This window comes from Apostichopus japonicus, chromosome 14 (genome assembly GCF_037975245.1).
Source record: "Apostichopus japonicus isolate 1M-3 chromosome 14, ASM3797524v1, whole genome shotgun sequence".
In the NCBI taxonomy this organism is placed as follows: Eukaryota; Metazoa; Echinodermata; class Holothuroidea; order Aspidochirotida; family Stichopodidae; genus Apostichopus; species Apostichopus japonicus.
Genome location: NC_092574.1, coordinates 11,247,649 through 11,264,856, shown reverse-complemented (window position 1 = coordinate 11,264,856; position 17,208 = coordinate 11,247,649). Strand labels below are relative to the sequence as shown.

General features: G+C 35.8%; 1 pseudogene; it reads right to left on the bottom strand.

Annotated features, from left to right (window-relative positions):
- Nucleotides 1–254: 254 nt before the first annotated feature.
- On the bottom strand, nt 255–16,778 carry LOC139980070 (tyrosine-protein kinase Fer-like; annotated as a pseudogene).
- Nucleotides 16,779–17,208: the final 430 nt, after the last annotated feature.

Genomic DNA, 17,208 nt, shown 5'->3' with positions numbered 1-17,208 from the left:
TTTTCAATAGTTTCAAATCAATAATCCAGCTTTTTGCCTGCAAACGGTCCAATAGTGTGATACAAACTTTTCTTGCAAAGCAAATACTGCAAAAGCAAATACCAAAGAAGCAGCTTGTGTCTCCAACATGGCTAAAAACTCATTGGATATATTTCCCTTGATGTTATTGATCAAACATTTTTGTTGCCAATTAATTTATAAGAAGTATTTGAAATTTCCTGATACAGAAAAAAAAGAGTTGGAACACAAAGATATATGTTGTTTCACTGATCAAATTTACTTTGCCATCAACTATATCAGAGTAACTGTGGTAAATATGCTAATGGCCGTCACAATGTGACAACGAACAACATCTCACCTTTAAATAAAAGACCTGGTGTCATCCCACGACAAAATAGTTAACGAGAATTACCATTAATGTATATCAGTTGGTATTTAGGTACACTTACTAGGTACACTTACTTAATCAAAACTGTTTCAAACTGTATAAATGACAATTAACTCTACAGGGTGACAAATATTTGTAAATAGATCTTTTCTTAACAAGACTGCAATTCTACGATGATTGGATGAGTACTGTCCTGAACAAACTAAACCTAGGTAAATGCCATGCTATGAATAATCCATTTTGAATTAGTTATCGATTCCAATCGTTCCAAGAATCCAGTGTTTGATAGGGGAACCATGCAACTCATATAATCCATTCTCTTCTTCACCAGGAAACACCGACTAACATGAAACATTCTCAATCACATTCTTTAGGATTCACGTTATCGGCGGCCATATTTCTGGGATGTTTCCTGAGCAAACATTGGCAATAGATTTGTAAAGATGGTGGCTTTTCACCTCTGTACCCTTGAGTTGTATCAGACTGAATCTCACACTATTGGATGTTGAAATAATTTTATTTTTTACAAAGAGATTACATTCTATTTAAATATTTTATGTATCTTCTTCATTGCTGTCTTGATTTCTGAAAAGTTTGGTCTGTCCTCTGGTTCTTTCCTCCAGCAGGCCTGGATCCATTCCCAGACGGCATCTGGACATTCCGGAGGCTGGTTCATCCGATAGCCTGAAATTGAGGAGAAGACAGGCTTATAACCATGACAACAACAAACTGGCACAGGCATCTAACGGTCGCTATGGTAGTGGTCAATAACGAGACATTTTAGGCATATTTCCAAGAATGTCAGACTTTTTTCTACATCATTTGTATCATTCATATGTAACTAGCAGTAGTTAGTGTATCTAACGTAAATTAAGGTGGCATTTTTCTTGAGGACAAAAATTAACCCCCCCTCCACTCCCCCAAAGAATAATTCATTAACTGTCTGGTACAGCTTTGGAAACCCTCTATTATACCTACTGTGGCTTTCTTGTGTAACTATAGTAACCAACTGAGGACCACCTGGTGTAACTTTTGTTATCTCTTATATATCATCTTTTAATTGTAATTTGAATTGTATACAGTGAGTACTATTATTTTCCAGTTCATCTGGCCAATATTCTTATTTTCCTTAAAGGGGGAGGGTAAGGTTAAGGTGACTTCATATTCCTCTTTTCAGTACTTACCACCCTCTATTTTCTCTCTGGCCTTGTTGTTATTCATGCCGGGGTACAGAGTGCTACCTCTGGAGAATGTGTTGTTATTCATGCCGGGGTACAGAGTGCTACCTCTGGAGAATATCTCCCAGAGGAGTACTCCATAACTCCAGACATCAGAGAGCGACGTGTATCTTCCTGAAAGAGGATAGAGAGAGGACAAGCAGAACGGGTTGATTCGTGAGGAGATAGATGATGCAAGTCTCACGTTGAATGGAAGAGTCTAAAACACATATTTATATACATATATATTTTATTATATATGCAATCAATTTAATATGTAATCTGAACAAGATTTGAATGCTAGTACCTGTCTGTTGATGTTTCATGCTACAATGTAAGCTAGGAGCAAATTTTTTACGGATTTTGACTGGTTGTCCATCTGACAACCTGACCTACTAGTTTGTATGTCAAGAAAATTATAAAAATATCAAAATAAGAATCACTAATATATTCACTGTAGGAGAGATTGATTAGACCATTGATTAGATTAGATTAATCAAAACTGATTGGTTGGAATTAAACAGGACTATAGCTGAGCCTTATGATGTTTTCATTTATATATTTGATTATTGATTCCTAGAGCTACAGTACGATGTGTCAACTGTTTTTAACAAATTATTCTTATTTTTCAAATTGGGGGCCCGGGGGGGATGTGGGGTGAAGAAATACATTATCAATGAATTTGGACAAAACAAATTCTAAGATGCCAATCAGGATGCTCATTATGGATTCCAAGGGCTCATGTAAACTCTTCAATGAAGAAGCAGGGTTTGGGATTGTAAGTATTTCACATAATAAAACGATTTTCAAAATGTTTCCTTGTGCTTTATTTCAAATTGTGAGTGTTCTGATTTTGGCCAAAAATAAGAAATAAAATCTTGATGCTTTGGCCAGACAAAATCATTAAATTTTGAAAGAAAAAAAAATGTTCTCAAATGCCAGTCAGGATGCTCATTATGGATTCCAAGAGCTCGGGTATACTCTTCAATGAAGGTAAGTGTCAGTCTATGGAACACTAATAAAATGATTTTTAAATGTGTCTTTGTACTTTCTTTAAATTGAGAACGAATAATCTCATTATTGCTTAATAAGAAGGACACCCTCTATACAGTGTAGAAAAAACTTTTAAAAATGAGAATTGAGCCATACAAAATCCCAAAAATTTTGACCAAAAAAAAAAGTTCTCAAATGCCAGTCGGGATGCTCATTATGGATACCAAGAGACCAGATATGCTTCTCTCCGAAGTTAAAAGTGGTAGTTTATGAAATTTTTAGCCTATTAAAATGATTCTCAAAATGTTTCATTATAAATTCTCTCAAATTGAGAATGAATAATATCACTGTTGCTTTATAAGAAGGACACCCTCTATCTAATGCATATCGGAAAGAACTATAAAGGTCATGATTTTGGCCAAAAAGAACAAACTCATAAGGCTATAGCCATACAAAATCATTAAATTTTGGAAAAAAAAAAAAAAAGTTCTCAAATGCCAGTCAGGATGCTCATTATGGATTCCCAGAGCCCAGATATGCTTGTCTCTGAAGTTAAAAGTGGAAGTCTGAAATTTTTAGCCTATTAAAATGATTCTCAAAATGTTTCATTATAAATTCTCTCAAACTGAGAATGAATAATATCACTGTTGCTTTATAAGAAGGACACCCTCTATCTAATGCATATGCATGGAAATAACTTTAAAGGTCATGATTTTGGCCCAAAAAAAAAAAAACTCACAAGGCTATCAGCCATACAAAATCATTAAATTTTGGAAACAAAAAAAAGTTCTCAAATGCCAGTCAGGATGCTCATTATGGATTCCCAGAGCCCAGATATGCTTCTCTCTGAAGTTAAAAGTGGTAGTTTATGGAATTTTTAGCCTATTAAAATGATTCTCAAAATGTTTCATTATAAATTCTCTCAAATTGAGAATGAATAATATCATTGTTGCTTAATAAGAAGGACACCCTCCATCCAATGCATATCGGAAAGAACTAAAAGGGTCATGATTTTTACCTCCCCCCTCCCCAAAGTAAGGCTTTGGCCATACAAACTCATTAAATTCAGACACAAAAAAGTTCTCAAATGCCAGTCAGGATGCTCATTATGGATTCCCAGAGCCCAGTTATGCTTCTCTCTGAAGTTAAAAGTGGTAGTTTATGGAATTTTTAGCATATTAAAATGATTCTCAAAATGTTTCATTATAAATTCTCTCAAATTGAGAATGAATAATATCATTGTTGCTTAATCAGAAGGACACCCTCCATCCAATGCATATGTGTGGAAAGAACTAAAAGGGTCGTGATTTTTTACCTCCCCCCTCCCCAATGTAAGGCTTTGGCCATACAAACTCAATAAATTCAGACAAAAAAAGTTCTCAATGCCAGTCAGGATGCTCATTATGGATTCCCAGAGCCCAGATATGCTTCTCTCTGAAGTTATAAGTGGTAGCATATGGAATTTTTAGCATATTAAAATGATTCTCAAAATGTTTCATTATAAATTCTCTCAAACTGAGAATGAATTATATCATTGTTGCTTTATAAGAAGGACACCCTCTATCCAATGCATATGTGTGGAAAGAATTCAAAAGGTCATGATTTTTGACCCCCCTCTCCCCCTCCCCCAAAAAATCAAGGCTTTAGCCATTCAAACTCATCAAATTCAGACATAAAAAAGTTCTCAAATGCCAGTCGGGATGCTCATTAATGTTCCAAGAGCCCAGATATGCTTCTCTCTAAAGTTAAAAGTAGTAATCTTTGGAATATTTAGCCTATTAAAATGATTTTCAAAATGTTTCATTTATAAATTCTCTCAAATTAAGAATAATATCATTGCTGCTTAATAAGAACGACACCCTCTATCTAATGCACATGTGTGGAAAGAATTACATAGGTCATGATGTGGGCCATACAGCTGCAACTTTCCAAATTTAGTGAATTTGGAGAACGAAAGTTCTCAAATGCCAGTCAGGATGGATATAATTGATTCCAAGAGCTCAAGTTTACTCTTCTATGAAGTTTAGTGGCAGTCTATGGAATTTATACCATAAAAAGATTCTCAAAATGGGTCCTTGTAACTTTTAGTCAAACTATAGAGAGAATATCATTATTGCTGAATTAAGAAGGACACCCAATTAGTTCTCAATTGACAGTCAGGATGCTCCCACTTTTAAACCACTTTAAACTGATCCTAGACAAGCATATCTGGTAACTCATCATAAGCATTCTATCTGACATTTGAAAGGTGTTTTTTTTCTTGACCGAATTTAGGGTTCTATTTATTATCGTTTAGCATTGGGTGTTTATTACTATCTGTTTTAGGCTTTTACAATAATTGTCTTACTGTATTATTGTTTCTCATACTTATTTATATTTATAAACATAGACTATGATTTGATCTTTTGTGCATTTTGTTAAGTTTTTAAAATTATTTTACTATTTACATACTTCTGAAATTGTTTTGGACTGTATGCGTTCAGTTTGTAATTTTTTTATTATCGTTTAGTACGAGTGTTTTTTATACTGTTGGGCTTTTACGTTTTATGCCTTATTGGTCCTATATATTTAATATTTAGGTTTTTGTTACTATTTGTTTTTAGGTTTTACATTTGAGCAGTGTTGCTGATTATGCGCTTAAAATATTACTTATTATTATTAATATTATTGACTGATGATTTTTTTGTTTTAGCTTTTGGTTAAAATCACAGACTTTTTTTAATTCTTCCAAAATTATGGTTGGGATGGAAGTTGTCCTACTGCATTAAGTTCAAATAATATGCTACATTCTCAATTTGAAAGGAAGTGAAATGAAACATTCTGATAATTATTTTAATATTTAGAGGTTTAACAGTCCATAGACTTCAACTATTAGTTTCAGTATAAAGCATATTTCTGAGCTCTGGGAATTTATAATGAGCATCCTGAATGGCATTTGAGAACCTTTGTTGTTTGTCCCAATTTAATGATTTTTGATTTTTTTGTGGCAAATCATGCCTTCCTGTTTTTTCCACAAGCAACAATGATATAATAAATTCCTAATTTGAAAGAAGTTATAACAAAACATTTTAAAAATCATTTTAATATTTAGCGACTCTAAGTTCCATAGACTAACTATTTAACTTGGAATCCATAATGAACATCCTGACTGGCATTTGAGAACTTTCTATTTTTTTTGGTCCATATTTAACAGTTTTGTAGGCTGAAACCTTATAATTTTGTTTTATTTTTTGGCCCAAAAAAATGAACTTTTAAGTTGAGGGTATCCTTCTGAATTAAGCAACAATTATATCAATTCCTAATTTGAAAGAAGTTATAATATAACATTTTAAAAAATCATTTTAATATTTAGAGGCTTTTGGTTCCATAGACTAACACTTTAACATCAGAACTTTCTATTTTTGTTTGTCCAACTTTAACAGTTTTGTTACTCTAAAACCATAAAATTATTTTAATACTATAAGAGGCCTAGCTCTGAGAATCCATAATGAGCATCCTGACTGGCATTTAAGAAATTGTTATTTGGTCCAAATTAAATAAGTTTGTAAAATTAAATTTAAGTTAAATTTAAATTAACTAAGTTATGATTTTCTTTAGCTAAACCATGACCTTTTTAAGTATTTCCACAATGATGCATAGGATGGTGTGTGTCTTTCTGAATTAAGCAACAATCATATAATACAATCCAAATTTGAAAGAAATTATTATGACAAATTTTGAAAATCATTTTATGCACATTTCTGAGCTTTGAGATGCCATTATGAGTATCCTGACTTCTGTCCAAATTGAATGATTGAATGATTTTTGATAATATTTGAAAACAATCATGACCTTTAAAGGCCTTTCCAAAATTACGCATAGGATGGAGGGTGTCCTTCAGCAAAAAGCAACAATGGCATTTGAAAACTTCTGCCAAATTGAAAGTTTTGTAGGGCCATATATAGCCTATGACTTTTTTTTTAATTCTTTAGCAAAAATCATGACTGTTTTAATTCTTTCCAAAATTATGCATAGAATGTCTTTTATTCTCAATTATCAGGTCTGGATGCTCTTTATGGATTCCTAGAGCCCTGGTTTGCATTTATTTTAGTGGTAGTCCCTAATTATCAAAATGATTTCATATAACACAAAATCATTCAATTTAGATTCTCAGCACCAAGAATTTTATGCTTTTCTCTGAAGCTAAAAGTGGCATGTTAAGAGGGTTAAAACTCCATTTTTTCTGTGGCTAAAATTCTGACCTTTTTTTCAATTCTTTCTAATATTATACCTAGATTGGAAGTTGTCATTCTGATTTAAGTTATTATTACTTCTGAATTATTACTTCTGACTTATTATGTCTGAGTACTTATTACTTCTGAGTTATTATTACTTCTGAATTAAGTAATATGATCTGTTCCCACATTGATGGAAGTTATAGCCATTTTTTTGTAAAATCACTTTAATGTTTAGAGGGTAAAACTTCTAAAGACTACCACCTTTAACTCCATTTTTCTTTCTGTGGCTACAATCGTGACCTATTTTTAATTCTTTCTAATATTATACCTAGATTGGAAGTTGTCATTCTGAATTATATTAGATGAATATGATCTGTTCCTACCTTGAAAGAAGCTATAGACATTTTTTGGGGAAAATCACTTTAATGTTTAGAAGGTTAACTTTCAGAGAAAAGAACATTTCTGGGCTCTGTGAATCTATTTTAGAACTTTCATATTTTGTTTAAACTATAATGATATTGTACTTGCTTATAAATACCTTATTTTGTTTGCCTTATGATGATTTTTTATTATTTGCCAAAATAATGACCTGTTTCTAAAATGATTTGATCCCAATTATTTATTATGTAATGGGCAATAGCCTTGTGATTCAATTTGTTTTTGGCCACACTCATTTTATCTTTTCATTTTAACTCAATACATGTTTCTGCATTTGAAAACTTTCGTTTTGGTCCAAATTTAATAATTTTGTAAGGCTAAAACCTTATGATTTTTATCATTTTTGGCCAAAGTCATAACCATTTAATTTTTTTCCACAATTACACATGAAATGGAGGGTTTCCTTCTGTGTTAGGCAACAATGGATACAATCAATTCCAAATTTGAAAGAAGTTATAATCAAACATGTTAAAAATCATTTTAAATATTTAGAGGCTTTAAGTTCTTTAGACTAACACTTTTTATTTCAGAGAAAAGCAAATTTCTGGTCTCTGGGAATCCATAATGAGCATCCTGACTGGCATATGAGAACCTTTTTATATTTGTCCCAATTTAATGTTTTGTAATGCTAAAGCTTAATGATTTTTGTTTTACTTTTTACCAAAATCATGACCTTTTAAGTTGTTCCACAAATATATGCATATGATTTTGGGTGTCCTCCTAAATTCAGCACCAATGATATAATTCATTCCCAATGTAACAGAAGTTATGAAAAACATTTTGAAAATCATTTTAATAAGCATAAAAATCCAAACATTACCACTTTTAACCTTCAGAGAAAAGTATGTTTCCAAGCTCGGGGAATTGGTACTGAGCATCCTGACTGGCATTTGAGAACATTTTGTTTGTTCAAGTTAATTGATTTAGTAAGACTATTCATATCGCCTTACGAATTATTAAATTTTCCACCAAAACAAAATATCATGACCATTTTCATTCTTTCCACAACGATGTGTAAGTGACAAAGGCTGTCCCTCCTAAAGTAAGCAACAATGATATAATACATTCCCAATGTGAAAGAAGTAATTATGAAACATTTTGAAAATCATTTTAATAAGCATAAAAATCCATACACTACCACTTTTAACTTCAGAGAAAGTATGTTTCCAAGCTCTGGATCCGTAATGGGCATCCTGAGTGGCATTGGAGAACTTGTTGAGTGTTTGGCCCCAATTTAGATATCATGAACAGTTTAATTCTTCCACGGTGATGCATTAGATGGAAGGTGTCCTTCTGAAGGAGGCAATATGATATAAAACATTCCCAATGTGAAAGGAATTTTTAGAAACATTTTGAAAATCATTTTAATAAGCATAAAAATCCATTCACTTACCACTTTTAACTTCAGAGAATAGCATATTTTTTAGCTCTGGGAATCCATAATGAGCATCCTGACTGGCATTTGAGAACTTTTTTTTTGTCCAAAATTTAACAGTTTTGTAAGGCCTTGTAAGCCTTACAAGTTTTTTTTTTTGTGGCCACAATCATGACCTTTAAGTTTTTCCACAATAATGCATAGGATGGCGGTGTCCTTCTGTATAAAGCAACAATGATATCATACACTCCCAAGAAGTAATTATGAAACATTTTGAAAATCATTTAATAAGCATGAAATTCCATACACTACCACTTTTAACTTCAGAGAAAAGTATGTTTCCAAGCTCTGGTTCCATAATGGGCATCCTGAGTGGCATTGGAGAACTTGTTGAGTTTTTGGCCCCAATTTAGATATCATGAACAGTTTAATTCTTTCCACGGTGATGCATTAGATGGAGGGTGTCCTTCTGTATAAAGCAACAATGATATAATACATTCCCAATGTGAAAGAAGTTATAATGAAACATTTTGAAAATCATTTCAATAAGCATAAAAATCCATAGACTAAACACATTTTAACTTCAAAAAGAAGCATATTTCTGAGCTCTGGGAATCCATAATGAGCATCCTTACTGGCATTTGAGAACTTTCTCTTTTTGTCCAAAATTTAACAGTTTTGTAAGGCTAACACCTTACAAGTTTTTTTTTTGTGGCCAAAATCATGACCTTTTTAGTTCTTTCCACACATATGCATTAGATAGAGGGTGTCCTTCTGATGTAAGCAACAATCATATCATACATTCCCAATGTGAAAGAAGTTATAATGAAACATTTTAAAAATCATTTCAATAAGCATAATAATCCATAGAATAACACATTTTAACTTCAGAGAGAAGCATATTTCTGAGCTTTGTGAATCTATAATGAGCATCCTGACTGGCATTTGAGAACTTTTTTTGGTCCAAATTTAATGAATTTGTATGGCTATAAACCTTATGAGTTTTTTTTTTTGTGCCAAAATCATGACATTTTAAGTTCTTTCTACACATATGCATTAGATAGAGGGTGTCCTTTTGAATTAAGCAACAGTGATATCATACATTTCCAATGTGAAAGAAGTTATGATAAAACATTTTGAAAATCATTTTAATAAGCATAAAAATCCATAGACTAACACATTTTAACTTCAGAGAGAAGCATATTTCTGAGCTCTAGGAATCCATAATGAGCATCCTGACTGGCATTTGAGAACTTTCTATTTCTGTTTGTCCAAATTTAACAATTTTTTAAGGCTAAAACCTTATATGTTTTACTTTTTGGGCAAAAATAATGAGGTTCTAAGTTTTTCCACAATAATGCATCAGATAGAGGATGTCTTTCTGAATTAAGCAACAATGATATCATCAATTCCTAATTTGAATGAAGTTATTACAAAACATTTCAAAATCATTTTAATATTTAGAGGCTCTAAGTTCCATAGACTAACATTTTAATTTTAGAGAGAAGCATATTTTTGAGCTCTGGGAATCCATATTGAGCCGTCTGACTGGCATTTGAGAACTTTCTTTCTTGTTTGTCCCACTTTAACAATTAAAATTTAGGAATATCTGAGCTTTTGAAATCAATATTTTAGCACTCTGACTTAATATATAGTCCTTTTTTAAAAACCTTCCATATAATTATTGTAAGTCTTTAGTCATTATGATTTTTTTTCTAGAATCACAAAATTTTTAAATTGTTCCCAAAGTGATGCATAGGATGCCCTGTTGATTATAAAAATGCAAAGGGTTCAATTAAATTCAGTGTTCTTCAAAGCTATATCATAATGTGAGGCTTAATATTTCATAGAACCCCACTTTTAACTCAAGAATAAACCAGACCCTAGTTTGGGGGGGGAATTCCTAGTTTCTAAACTGTTTAATTTTTGCTAAATTTTAAGGTTTCATAATCTGTCATAATTTTTTCAATTTTCAGCAACAAAGCACAAATTCCTCTTGCTTAATAAAAAACATGCCATCATTTGATGATGACGTTATATTGCCCCTAATGTTAATTATTATTACCCAAAAAAAAAAAAAAAATAGTAATAATAATATTTCACTTATATATAGCACTTATACCAGCAATAGGTCTCAAGAGCTTTACAGAAGATATGTTATCCCTGGTCAATGATAACCTGTCCCAGAGACAATCCCTCCAGGCGGCTGCAGTTATATACTGCGCCCAATGACAAGTTACCTAGCAGGTACCCATTTAACCCCTGGGTGGAGAGAGGCAATTGAGATAAAGCATCTTGCCCAAGGACACAAAGTAATGGACTAGGCAGGAGTCGAACCAGCAATCCTTGGATCACAAGTCCGTCCTCTTAGCCAATCGTCCACAACACTCTCTAAGGTTTTGAACACGCAGGTTTGAAACAGACCCACAGAATATTTCACTTTTATAAAGTGCTAATACCAGCAATAGGTATCAAAGCACTTTACAGAAGATATGTTACCCCTGGTCAATGATAACCTGTCCCAGAGACAATCCCTCCAGGCAGCTGCAGTTATATACTGCACCCAATGACAAGTTACCTCACAGGTACCCATTTAACCCCTGGGTGGAGAGAGGCAATTGAGATAAAGCATCTTGCCCAAGGACACAAGGTAATGGACTAGGCAGGAGTCAAACCAGCAATCCTTGGATCACAAGTCTGACGCCTTAGCCAATCGTCCACAACACTCTCTAAGGTTTTGAACACGCAGGTTTTGAAACAGACCCACAGAATATTTCACTTTTATATAGCGCTAATACCAGCAATAGGTATCAAAGCACTTTACAGAAGATATGTTACCCCTGGTCAATGATAACCTGTCCCAGAGACAATCCCTCCAGGCAGCTGCAGTTATATACTGCGCCCAATGACAAGTTACCTCACAGGTACCCATTTAACCCCTGGGTGGAGAGAGGCAATTGAGATAAAGCATCTTGCCCAAGGACACAACGTAATGGACTAGGCAGGAGTCGAACCAGCAATCCTTGGATCACAAGTCCGTCGTCTTAGCCAATCGTCCACAACACTCTCTAAGGTTTTGAACACGCAGGTTTTGAAACAGACCCACAGAATATTTCACTTTTATATAGCGCTTATACCAGCAATAGGTATCAAAGCACTTTACAGAAGATATGTTATCCCTGGTCAATGATAACCTGTCCCAGAGACAATCCCTCCAGGCAGCTGCAGTTATATACTGCGCCCAATGACAAGTTACCTCACAGGTACCCATTTAACCTCTGGGTGGAGAGAGGCAATTGAGATAAAGCATCTTGCCCAGGGACACTTGGACTAGGCAGGAGTCGAACCAGCAATCCTTGGATCACAAGTCCGACGCCTTAGCCAATCGTCCACAACACTCTCTAAGGTTTTTAACACGCAGGTTTTGAAACAGACCCACAGAATATTTCACTTTTATATAGCGCTTATACCAGCAATAGGTATCAAAGCACTTTACAGAAGATATGTTATCCCTGGTCAATGATAACCTGTCCCAGAGACAATCCCTCCAGGCGGCTGCAGTTATATACTGCGCCCAATAACAAGTTACCTCACAGGTACCCATTTAACCCCTGGGTGGAGAGAGGCAATTGAGATAAAGCATCTTGCCCAAGGACACAAAGTAATGGACTAGGCAGGAGTCGAACCAGCAATCCTTGGATCACAAGTCCGACGCCTTAGCCAATCGTCCACAACACTCTCTAAGGTTTTGAACACGCAGGTTTTGAAACAGACCCACAGAATATTTCACTTTTATATAGCGCTTATACCAGCAATAGGTATCAAAGCACTTTACAGAAGATATGTTATCCCTGGTCAATGATAACCTGTCCCAGAGACAATCCCTCCAGACAGCTGCAGTTATATACTGCGCCCAATGACAAGTTACCTCACAGGTACCCATTTAACCTCTGGGTGGAGAGAGGCAATTGAGATAAAGCATCTTGCCCAAGGACACAACGTAATGGACTAGGCAGGAGTCGAACCAGCAATCCTTGGATCACAAGTCCGTCGTCTTAGCCAATCGTCCACAACACTCTCTAAGGTTTTGAACACGCAGGTTTTGAAACAGACCCAAAGAATATTTCACTTTTATATAGCGCTTATACCAGCAATAGGTATCAAAGCACTTTACAGAAGATATGTTACCCCTGGTCAATGATAACCTGTCCCAGAGACAATCCCTCCAGGCGGCTGCAGTTATATACTGCGCCCAATGACAAGTTACCTCACAGGTACCCATTTAACCTCTGGGTGGAGAGAGGCAATTGAGATAAAGCATCTTGCCCAAGGACACAACATAATGGACTAGGCAGGAGTCAAACCAGCAATCCTTGGATCACAAGTCTGACGCCTTAGCCAATCGTCCACAACACTCTCTAAGGTTTTGAACACGCAGGTTTTGAAACAGACCCACAGTAACTGCTTTTACCACTTCTTTGCCAAACTCAGGCACGTAGCCAGGAATTTGCCAAGGGAGGGGCGAACCTGTAGGCAAACTATCAGAGCCAAATATGGCTCTGCAAACTATCTTAGCGTAGCGCCATCACGAGTGGCATGAAGAGTACAAGAAAACTTTGGCCGAAAATGCCTACCAGATCGCTGGAAATGGCACTTCCCAGGCCTTGTAAGTTGCATTTAAACATTTTCTATTTTGAAATTACTAGGGATATCATAAAAATATACAAAAAAATATGCTCAAGGGGGGGGAGCTCGCCCCCTTGGCCCCCCCTTGGCTACGTGCCTGGACATATGTACACACAACCTTTACCATATTTCATGGCCTCAGGGGCCGCCATTTGATTGGTATCTGTCTCATGTTGTTGCTGTCGATCTGTTATTCCTCTTCTTCTTCTCTCGACATTCCAAAATCGCTGATCTTCAGAATATTCTTTGTGCCGACTAGACAATTCCTCGATGCCAGGTCTCTGTCAATGAGATGAAAGCATGACCATGAGTTTTACAGAGGTATACTGTGGGAGCATGGCTGTGACCATATATCAAGCTACTAGATCTGCTGTAATATACAGAGCATTTGGCATCTCACGTTATTGGGCCCCTCCCAAAAAATTTCTCCCTACCTTGAGGTTTCATTCCTTAATGTTGCCGCATTTTTGATAATGTTAACATCATTTCAGTTCCACAGAGTGTTTATTCTAACATTCGTGTAGATGGATAGGAGATCAATGGTGTGAGGTGGGGAGGGGGGAGGGGTTGCATGATGGTGGTGAGGTTCTATCTGTTAACAGAAAGTGACTTATCACTACAATTTACTGGCAGCATTCTACAATTACAACCATCAAGAGCAAAATGTCTAATTTTTTAAAGCAGTGGGAATGTCCCATTCTCCTTATTTGGTTAAGTAACGAGAATTGTCTTTAGTATTCAGTTTTGACATTTTGCCTTTGAAAGCAGATATCACACAAAGTTTCAAATAGACGAGAGTCCTGATTACTTATCTGAGTTCTTCTTGTTTGTTCCTCAACAAATACATACTAGCATACATGCATACCCATGCCTACATCCATAAACCCACACACATGTTTATTAATCCCAGGACAATTTCTAGTTTACCTGTGAATACAACTTTTGCCCTCCAAGTAGGACATCCCTAATGCTGCGTCTTCACTCATTTTAATCTTCTCGGGGACACTCAAGGTCTTGCTGTCATCTCGAAGCAACTTCAAAAGATCTCCTCCTGCAAAGGTGACAGAGAAGCAAACATCAGTCAGTAAAATCAATCTTTTTAAACAATTTACTGATTTCATCTCATAAATCTATTGTTGTTTAGTCTGTTTTGTGTGTATTAATTATGATACAAGCCTAAACGTAGCAAATAAAGTTCCTCTGTTCATGGTACATGTTGCACATCAGTGTAGAGCACGCCAAAAACTAATAAAAGAGCTCATGTGTAATTGCAATCTTCTCTGAATGTGTAACCAGAAATAAACCGTACAAAACTTCAATTTCTAGAAAATGTCACCGTATATTTAGAAAGATATTTATAAGGATATTTATGATATACGGATATATATGGACAATATAAGGATATTTATCATATTTATAAGCCGGTCAAAATAGGTTACATTCAATCAACCAATAAATCTCCAGTTAGGTGCATAAATCTTGAGATGGGCTATTCAACTAGCAGTGAGGAAACATTTTCCTCTTCGATAAAATTTCCATTGTTTGCGACCAGAAAATAATTCTCCATACAACTAACCAGAGTGGCAGGGTATCCATATACAATGAGATGTTTACGGTGTACCATATTCCCTAATGAATCAGAGGCAAAATTTGCCCCCCTAATCTAACTACTTTGATAGCTGTCACAGAAAAAAAGAAATGATGTCAAATCCATTTAAATCTGGTTTTTGACCTTGTACAAGCTCCATGACGATGTAGATTGGATGTCTGTCTGTTGCCACGCCGATAAGTAATGCAGCAGTAGTATAGACAAGGAGATGCACATGAGAGGTCATGTGATATGTCACATGAGAGCTCACAATATATGTCACATGAGAGGCAACCAGTGGCTTAATAAACCTTAAAACAGTAATTTTTCATTGCCTACAGCTTAAGGGGTATACACTAGAATTCAGCTAACATCTTACGTTAGCCCATGTACCAACAGTAAGAATCTCCCCAACTAACTCAACATTAGTGCACACACATACTGTGTTGATAGGAATAGACTGGAGTAAACAACATGACACATGTTGTGCACACATGGTCATCCCTGTTAGCTTCAAATACAAGTCAATTGGCCAAACAAAAATTACAAGGTTTCAGGGTCACTGGTACAAAGTGGGTAAATGTCAGTGAAATTAACTCATCTACCAATTAACTTTTCATTACCATTAAAGGCAATAAAGACTCGCCCCAAACAGCGTGCTGCCATCTGAAAAAGTTAACTCTCTGTTGCTTGCAAGTGACGTTTTGTTCGTGTCGCTACAAAATGCAGACAGTAATGAAACGTGATACCTTGTTATCTCTAGCTGGACCTGAGATGTCCATCGCTGTATCGTTTGTACACTGTGCTGTGGGTATTGACCGCAGCTGTATGTACTGACTGTACACTAGTGTCTAATTTACTGACGGTAGCGAGCTGTATGTGTATTTGCTGGGATTGATGGTGGTGTGTAACACTTCTATTACACCTCATTCGAAACTAGGTCAGATTACTGGCATTAGATGTTTCTTTTTTTGCGCCAGTCTTCACACCCTTTAAAAGATTGAATCGTTGTGTCTTTCATGAAACTCACCTGTCCTAATTTGGTGTCCAGCAGGATGTCCTTGTGTCGAAGGTCGTGCTCGTCCTTGACCTTACTTATTGGATTTCTGATCATCATGGCTTTTGTCACCGGTGTTTGAGTTGAGTGATGGTTCACCAGTTCCTGGATTGACCGAAAACTCCCTCCTTCCAATCGATACTGTTAAAAACCAGAACATTCAGACATTAAAAAAAATTGTGTGGAGGAGAAAAGTCAGGCTTAATGATATATCATATCAAACACACACAGTATGCCATTTTAATTTTGTAATGTGAGGGAGGAAGGGGGACCAAGATGTGTGGAAGGGGGGCCTTTGAGGACCCCTGGCCCCACCACTGCCTACAGAGGATGGTATTGTAACACCAAAATGTGTATTTTACATGGTGTTTTTACATGCTTTATTTAAAAAATATTATGCTATTATGCGAATATATTACATATAATATAATATACATATATTATACTATTATTAAAAAAAGAAGCACTATTGTAATAATAGCTATCAGCAAAAATAAGTCCCAAGATTGATTTGCTGTCATAGATAGGTTAACTCTCTGCAGGTTTAAAAACTCGCAATGGACTGACCGTGCTATCGTCTTGTTTCACGATCGGGAAGTGCCTCTGTTTATCGGCGGACCTGCAGGAGAGCACGTACTGGCCGGAGGCGTCGCTCTTGAATCTGACAATGAAGTCTCCCTCCTGTTTCAGCAGCTCCTCCGTCTCTTGTCTCGGCAGGGCGCCGTGGTACCAGGCTTCATCCTCCAGGGGGACCTCCTTGTTGGAGCTAGGCTGTAGACACAAACATCTCTGCTGTAAGTTACTCAACATCAACAACATTCTGTTAAATAACAACTTTGGAAGACAAAAAATATAACTGAACCTAACAGTATTAGGAGACTGACTTGACACAATGAAGTCAGACCACAGTTGGAGCACGCTTCTCCCATCTCATGTTTGTTCAGCTGGAAGATTTCAATTATCATATGACATGTGCACACTGTCACCTGACTAAGTACACTTGTCTCCTGATTGAGTGCACATATCAACTGACTGAGTACACTTGTCACCTGATTGAGTGCACATATCACCTGATTGAGTGCACATATCATCTGACTGAGTACACATATCATCTGACTGAGTGCACATATCACCTGACTGAGTGCACTTGTCACCTGATTGAGTGCACTTATCACATGACTGGGTGCACTTGTCTCCTGATTGAGTGCACATATCACCTGAATGAGTACACTTGTCACCTGATTGAGTG